Source organism: Vulpes lagopus, chromosome 24, assembly GCF_018345385.1.
Source record: "Vulpes lagopus strain Blue_001 chromosome 24, ASM1834538v1, whole genome shotgun sequence".
Lineage (NCBI taxonomy): Eukaryota > Metazoa > Chordata > Mammalia > Carnivora > Canidae > Vulpes > Vulpes lagopus.
The window spans coordinates 31,873,021-31,881,653 of record NC_054847.1 but is presented as its reverse complement, the minus strand read 5'-3'; the positions used below and the strand labels follow the sequence as shown (position 1 = coordinate 31,881,653).

Here is an 8,633-nt window from a genome sequence, read left to right as displayed (position 1 = left end):
ACAGCATGAAAACAGCCACAGACAGTTGGTACAGAAATGAGTATTGCTGTGCTCCAGGAAAGCTTTGTTTATAAATCAGGCAGCTGGTGGGATCTGGCCCGTGGAGTCATAATTTGACAACCTCTGTTCTCATAGTTCTGAAGTTTCTAGACTCACTACAGCGAGCGAGAAGGCAGCTCTTGATGGGCTCTGAGAAGCTCTCAACCTGGAAGAGAACCATGTAAGAGCGAACAGAAGAGGTCAGAGTTCTCTGCTTTACTCATCATTAGGAATCTGGGGAGGGAGAGATTTATGAAGTTCAAGGCACACTAAAGATCCACCACGTCTCCCCTAGAAAGGTTCTGGATTCTCCGTGTGTGGGGCAGCTGGTTAAACTGATCCTTTTGCCGCATTCTGCAAGTTCTTTTTATTAAAAACAGTAGAAATCATTTCAAGGAGGCACCACCAACTCTCCACAGTGCTCCCACTGCAAGCTTGGACACAAGCTGAACCCCATTTGACGTGGTTGTAGATGCCAACCAACGTATATTTGGAGCTGACACCGCAGCGTGTGGTTAAGTAGAGTTTTGGCCAGGGCCAAGTGGCCTGGAGGCACAGAGGCGTCGAGTCCTTGTGGCCGGGGCCCTGCTCAGTGTGCAGGTGCACCTGGCAACACAGAACAACGGTGGCCAACTAAGTGGGAGCTCAGAGCCAGATGTCGAGCCGCAGACACAGGCACCCGAGACCGCCAGCTAGCCTCAGCTTCCATTTCCTCCTCCTCCAAGAATCTATTAAAGGACTCAAAAAGGCTGTTCAGCATCAGAGAGAGGGACACGATGCTCAGGACACACGCTGCAGTGTCGGAATGGCCCTGTTTGGGTGGCAGTCCGGGCAGCGGCCCTGCCCAGCACAGCCCAGAGGTCGGGGTGGCAATGGGCCCGAGAGGGACCCAGCCTCCCCCCCGACAGAGCCGGGGCCACACGGCTGCGGGGGTGCAAACTCTGGGCTGCTGCTGCTCTGCACTCGGCTTCCACCTACCTGTGAAATGTGTAGCTTGGCGCTCTCAGGTAAAACTTCGGAAAAGTAAGTTCAGTGACAAAGAAGACTTTGATCCATGCACAGAAGGGGCCCAAATCCCAGGGACTCCGAAGCTTGTCGGTTCTTCCAAATGTTTGCCTTTACACAAAGTGAATTGTTTATCAAGTGAATAGAATTTTCACATCAAATATATATTATAGAACTTCTCACACGTGAGAGAATGTACTAGAATATGTAACAAACTCCTCTGTATCCACTACGCAAACCTACTGAGTACTAACATGTTGCCTTTCTTGTGTCACTTTTTAGAGGAATATTACAGATATAGTTGAAGACCCCTGTCTCACCCTCATCCCCTCCGCTGCGGTTTCCTCTCAGAGGTACCCCCGTAGTTCCCGCATTTGTCTTTCCCAAGCATATTTTATACTATTATACATGCTTAATAAATATAAATAATCTACAGACATTTTGTATGTTTTTACTTTTTATATACATTTTTGAAGATTTTATTTATTTATTCATGAGAGACACACAGAGAGAGGCAGAGACCCAGGCAGAGGGAGAAGCAGGCTCCCTGCAGGGAGCCCGATGTGGGACTCGATCCCAGGACCCTGCGGTCATGCTCTGGGCTGAAGACAGGTGCTCAACCACTGAGCCCCCCAGGTTACAATACTTATGACACACATGTATATTTTATACATACAATTATATATATATATATATATATATATGCACTCTGTATATATAGAAAGAGTTTTTCAACCTTTTTTATAAATTACACTTTTAAGAAACTCGCCATGTTGGTACATAGGACCCTAATTGCTACACTTTAACTTTTGTATGGTTTTATGAATATGCACAATTAAACTGGAAAATGGACATTCATTAGATAATGAAGAAAGCATGCTACTGTCCTCTGTGCCTCAGACTGTTTTATGCTCTGAGTATGAAGAAGTGAATAAAATAGACACAGTTTCCTGCCCTCATGGAACTGACCCAGTGGAGGTAACCAGGAAACAAGCACATAATAGAATATCACTTCTGAGGAAATGTAACATGAATAAAGAGCAAAGTAAGGGTCAGAGCGAAGAGAAGAGATGCAATTTTAGAAGATCCTCTTGGACTTGGGACGGTTCAAATGAATCCACCAAGTGGCTTCCAAGGTTTTGTCATCATAAACAATGCCATCTGACAGTGTAGGCGATGCTGTAGGCCCGAATTTGCAGCCCCTGTGCTTGTCACCTGGTGAAAGCGAAGGCACACGTTCCGGGCCAGGGCTGGGTAACATTTTCTGTGCATAGTGAGTGAAGACACGTATGCAGCATATTTATGGAGACAGGCGAGTGTCCAGAAGAAACCAACACAGGGCTTCCGGCCACTGTGGTCCCTTCCTTGCCCTCTTGTCCCCGAGCCTCCCGGATCAAAGTCCGAGCACCCGCGAGGCCCTGGCAGAGCTCGCTGCCCTGTCTACGGGAAGCCTGATCTAGAACGAATTACTGGGCAAGGGCGTGGGGGCATCTCCAACCTTGGGAGATAATGCCAAGTATTTCCTCCCCAAAGCAGCTTTACCAAATCACGCTGCGCTCGGGCAGCACCTGAGACGTGCCTGCCGTTCCACCATTGCCCCAGAACATGACATTATGAGTGTCGAAAATTTTTTGCCAATACTGTTTATAGCTGCATCTCCCTAATTATTTGTCACATGGAACATCTTTTCCTCGATTTATTGGCCAATGCTGTTTCCACTTCTGGGATTTACATCTTTTTTTTCCATTTTTCTACTCTGCCATTAGTTTTTTCTTATTAATGTCTGGAACTACTTTCTATAATCCAGGTACTAATCTGTCACTTATGTGCGGATGTCACCTCCCAGTCGGTGGCTTGTCTGCTCATTTTGTTTATTAGTACTTTTTGTTCTGCAGACATCTTAAACTTTGATGTAGTAAAATCTGGTAATATTTCCCTCTAGGGTTTGTGCATTTTGGCCTTATTTGAGACTCCTTCCCTGACTCGAGGTCATATGGTAGATGTCCATATTCTCTTAGGAAGATTTTCCTGTTCACATTGAATTTCACATTGAACTTTGTCATTGATTTCCTGAGATCCACATTGTGAGGTTTATTTTATTTAATGATGACTTTTGGTCCTATGACCATTTATTGAATTATCCCTCATTTCCCCATTGACTTACAGACCACCTTCATAGACATGCAAGCCTTCTTTTTGCAGCATGTGCTCCCCAATTTGAGAAAAAGAGAGCCTAGGAGCAACATTTAGCACCTCAACACGAGCTCCCTTGATGGCCTGTGAGTTGACGCTTGCACGGCCCAACACAGCAGCTGGGAGAAACTCCAATGCTGGAGGGAATCTCTCTTTGTGCGTTTATGACTCGTGGTAACTAAACTTTGGGAAAACTTTTTGACTCAAGACCTATTTAAAAATTTCAGTGAATTAGTCATGCCAAAGCTCATGTGCTATTATCATGAGCTCCAGCCATCAGAGCTTCAGAATGAATCACAGCCAAGATACAGTGTGTGCCCGTAGTTCTCTACAGACTGGAGCCAACCATCAAATTTCATATATTCCAGGTTTAAGAAATGTAATTAGTTGACCTACAATAAACACTGTATCACTTATGGGTGTTTTGCTCTGTTCCCTGCAAACTGTGAGACACGTGCACTATAATCCTCATACATTATTAAAACAGCTTATTTTCTTAAAAAAAATAGCTTGGCAAAATAATATTGGAATTAAACCAGAAATTCAACTTTGTGGACTTAAAAATGGCACAGATCCAGACCAAGAATCAGAAAAAACAAAACAAAAAAACAAAAACAAACCCTCTGCTATTTTAATTAATACACCACCACCACCACAAATCAGCAATTTGAAAAAAAAACTTCAGAAATAACCTTATGGTAGAAATTTCTGTTAATGGAAACACCATGGAAATGCTAACAAAGGAAAAGAGAAGGGGATCTACCCTTTACTGGACTCCTACTATCAATCGGTCACACGGAAAGCACTTCTATATAGACTGTGCCATTTAAAACCTACCACAGCCCTCAGATACATTATTTAAATTTCCACTTTAAGGATGAAAAGATCAGATTTAAAGATCTTGGTAATCCTGTCAAAGGTGCAGGGCTGGTAAACTGTAGTTCAGGGATCTAGACGCAGATCCCTGTTGCCCAGTGTCTTTGCACATCCATTTCCCACCATAGCTTCTGGTTCTAGCACTTGGATGTGTCACTGTGAAAAGAATCATTCAAATAGCCTCTGTAGTTTCAGGACCAGGGATCAAGTGGAAGCGTGAGACTGGAAATGCGTGACATCCCTGATGCTGTCTTGAGCCTCCTCTGGAGCAGACCCAACACGTGGCTGGCCTCAGAATCATCCTGGTTCTGACACAACACACCAAATCCACCCAGAATTGTGACATCTTGTCATCAGGACATCTTTAAGCTGAGTCGCAGGGACTCAACTCCATATGACGAGCCCCATGATGCTCCAAAATCTCTAGGGCTATATATACATTGCGATCCTGGATGCGTGAGTTTTAGAAAGATAATGTGCGGTGTTAGCAACTATTACAGGACACGACCTACAGGCGTGAGGCAGCAACTAATAATTATATTGATATTTCTGCTATGCAACAAACAAATATTCATACTGAATAGGGGAAAACAAGATAATAAATAGGCCTGTCAGTTCAGGGAAGACTTTGCTGCTAAACGAGTTAAAAATACTTTTGGTTTAGAGTTCTGGGGATTTCAGAATTGCAGATAATGGATTATGTACCTGTTTTTCAAAAACTGCATACTTCCGGAAAACTATATACTGTCAGCTATTTGCAGGGGAGTAAAAGAGAAAATATGACATAAACCTTGAATAATACTTTGCTGTTGACAAAACTGTTTTCACACGTTATTTCGCCCTCAGAGTAACAATGTGAGAGATTTTTATCCTGTTTTATTAGTGAGGCTGTTGAAGTTCAGAGCTTAAGAATCTTGCAGACGGTCACGTAGCCAGGAAACAGTAGGACTGGAAACCTGACCTCTATACAAAATCTGACCAGGTCTACAGGTTCTAACTCCAATTTCATCTCTTTGTACTGTGGGACCTTACAAGCCACTTGAGTCCTCCTCCCAGGTTTTCCTTGACTCTCACCATGACTACCACATGGTGAGAGTCACTTCTGACACCAGCTATGTGGGATGTGTTCCTGCACCAAGCAATTCTGTATCACCAGCCAGGGGTCCTACAATTTAACTCCATTCTGACACTATCTACCTGGAGATAGTATTGATCCCACATGTTAAGGATTCAGTTAAAGTGGGTTAAGTATCCCCCCACTTCAGATACCAATCCCAAATCTAGGTAGTTACCTGTCCTTTTGCTTGATCAGCTATAAATTGGAGGTTCCTTCAATACCCCTCCTTAGATTTGATTCATTCACTCGAGTGGCTCCTAGGACTCAAGAAAACAGTTGACTTAGTATTTATCAGCTCATTATAAAAGGATGTGATAAAGGATACATATGAACATCCAGATGGTAGAGATGCAGAAGGCAAGGTATGTTTAAGGGCCACAGTTTCCATGTCTTCCCACAGCGTCTCCATGTGTTCACCAACCCAAAAGTGGAAGCCCTCCCAACCACATACTTTTGGGGTTTTTAATGGAGTTTTCACCATATAAGCATGATCCATTACTATATTCTTTTCCAATCCCTCTCTCTTCTCTGGAGAAGGGGGTGAGGCCGAAAGTTCCAAGGCTCTAATAATAGCTTGGTCTTTTTGGTGACCAGCCTCATCCAGGTGTCCATTCAGAGTCACCTCATTAGAAGAGGAGACACTCCTATCACTGAGGATAGTCCAAGGGATTTAGGAGCCCAGTGTCAGGAACCAGGGTCAAAGACCAAATAGTAGAAAAAAAAAAAAGTGCTTCTAATGGCTCTTACCACTTAGGAAATTGTAAGGGTTTTACGAGGTCTGTCAGGAACCGGGGACAAAGACGAATTACATGGTTTTTATTATCTCATACCCCTAAGCCTCGCCAAAGTTTGGTTTCCTTGCTTATAACGTAGAGACAATTAGTTTTCTGCCTAATTCAACAGGTTGTAGTGAGAAGCAGATCATACTGTGCTATACAAATGTAAGATCTTATTACTGTACACCTGCGTCGTTTGGCTCAAAATCCATGCGGCCTGGTCAGGACAGGGAGTATTATCTGTGACTCCCGGTGGGGCTCATCAGAACTTATAGAATGGCCAGAAAGGGACCTGTCTTCTCCTGCTGAGTCGAAGCCTATAGCCACAGCTGCAGAGTTCTCATGTTTTAAACTTTCAGCTGATCCCTGAGCACATTCCATTCTCATGATGTGCAAATTTTAAAGGACATTTGCCTTCAACCGTACTGGAAAAAAATAAATTGAAACCTCTTTTTCAGTCTTTGGACCTTGGGATATATAATTCAAGCAATAAAAAACTATGTCACATGTTTTATTGTACATTTCTATGTAATACAGAAATAGATATTAGGGTGGAAGTTATCTTTCTTTTCAATACAGTCTTTTCAGGTCCTCATGAGAAAGCAGCTATGCCAAAATCTGCTTCCTGGAAAAACTCTTTAAAAGCGTGTCCAGAAAAATGCAATAAAGGTCATTATTATGCCAGGAATTCGGTTGAAATACTGACCAAACTAGTTCCCACCTACATATTTTGTAGGTTACTACCACTCGTCCTCTAATACCACAGGACAAATTGGGCATGGTCTTGTTTTCTCAACACTGGCGTGACGAAAATCTTATGCTATGCTTGTCATTTTCTTCCTTCTAATTTTACACGCACACCAGATTTCTCATAAATAAATAATTAATTAATTTTAATAATTTAAAATTATTGTGTGCCTGCATATAAATGTTGCACATATATGTGTGTGTATATGTGTGTACATTGGACGCATCTATCTATTGCACATACAAGTACAGATACGTACACATACATAATGTATGTACACATATAGGCATAAACACGTTCTATGAGCGGTCTTTCATTCAACAAACAAATATTAATTATCTCAAGTGAGGCATTGGGAACAGAAAAAAATAATATAGCCTAATTCCTAGCCTCTAGCAGACATACATTCATGAAAATGAGTAATTTCACTAGTGTAGTAGAAGAATATCATCATAGTTTTGAGGATCCAAGGAAATTGCATAAGAGAGTATATCTTTTCAATTAGAGAATCTAGGGCTACAGGGTTACTATTTTATATTTTCAGACATGGAATATTGTTTCATATATAGTATATGCTTAATTTGTATTTTGTTGATTAATATTGGTTGGTTTAAAAAATCTGGAATGCGTTATTCTGAAAAAGCAATCAAATGTGTGTCATCCTTGTGCAGGGGCCATGCAGATCTTCTCTGTATTGTTCCAACTTTAGTATAAGTGCTGCCAAAGCGAGCACTCAAACTTCAGATTTGAAGGTAATGCTTGCTGGAGTGATTTCTGTATAGGACCAACCCAAACTAATGCTTTTTAGATCCAGATTGTGCAGACAATATGCTGTCTTTTCATTTGCTAATAACTTCTTAAACTCCAAAACACAGCAATTAGAATTGGATGACACATATAAAAGTTCAGATAAAATGGAAGAAAAGTTATGAATTAAAAATATGTGTGTGAAAAAAAAAATATGTGTGTGGTTTCAAATGCTTTGGTCATTTCTTTGCTAGCATTCTCATATTTCAAGCCAGACTTTCTATCTTTAGAGTCAGATATACCAAGTTTCACTGTTGCTTATTGGAAATTTTGATAGGCGATAAGACGGGGAGAGGTCAAAATTCTTAAAAAATATATATATATATGTATATATATATGGAAGATTATCTGTGAGTTTTAGTGAACCTTGGGGGACTGAAGATGGCTCTGACAGCTGAGACAAAAGAGGCCAGGAATGTGCCTCAGATGAGACATTAGGGAGAGAAATTCTCGAAAGTATTCAGTTAGTGGCCTTGGCTTTCTTTGGCATCCTGTTGGTAGGGTCATACACGGAGACAGGGTTGTCACTGTTAATTTCTGTTTATGAGGCATTCCAAAGATATTGCCGAATAAAAACAATAAACCAACATTGTTATTCTCAGGTATGTGAGCTGTAAAGCTGACACTTTAGCCCTCTGGCCATTTTTCAAGACATTACCTAATACCTAACCTCATCATGGCGACTAGAGGGAAACATTTTACAAAGCACAGCCATAAACTGCTTCGATAGAGTCCACCCTAAGTCTTGGACACGAAGGCCTCCTGAAGGGAGTTGGAGGCCCTTCCTCCAGAGCCGCATGCAAAAGTCAGGGAGTGTGAACTCACACGGCTGGTGTGCGGCTCCCTCTCTACCTGTGCCACAGAATCCAACTCTCTGGGCCTCAGACCCGCAGCCTCCACAAGAAACAACTCAACGGGTTCCATTCTCCTCGATCGTGATGAGTCTGTCTTTCTTTCTTACTCATTTCTTACCCTACATCCCACGCCTTTGCCTCCGCCCTCTCCGGTCCAGAGCTCCTGAGAGCTTGTCCCAGATGAGAGGTTGCCCCACACCCAGCTCGACACTCGGTGT

The 8,633-nt window shown here is 42.3% G+C and overlaps 1 pseudogene; it reads right to left on the bottom strand.

Annotated features, from left to right (window-relative positions):
* Nucleotides 1-7,367: 7,367 nt before the first annotated feature.
* On the bottom strand, nt 7,368-7,487 carry LOC121482197 (annotated as a pseudogene).
* Between the last annotated feature and the right edge of the window lie 1,146 nt (nt 7,488-8,633).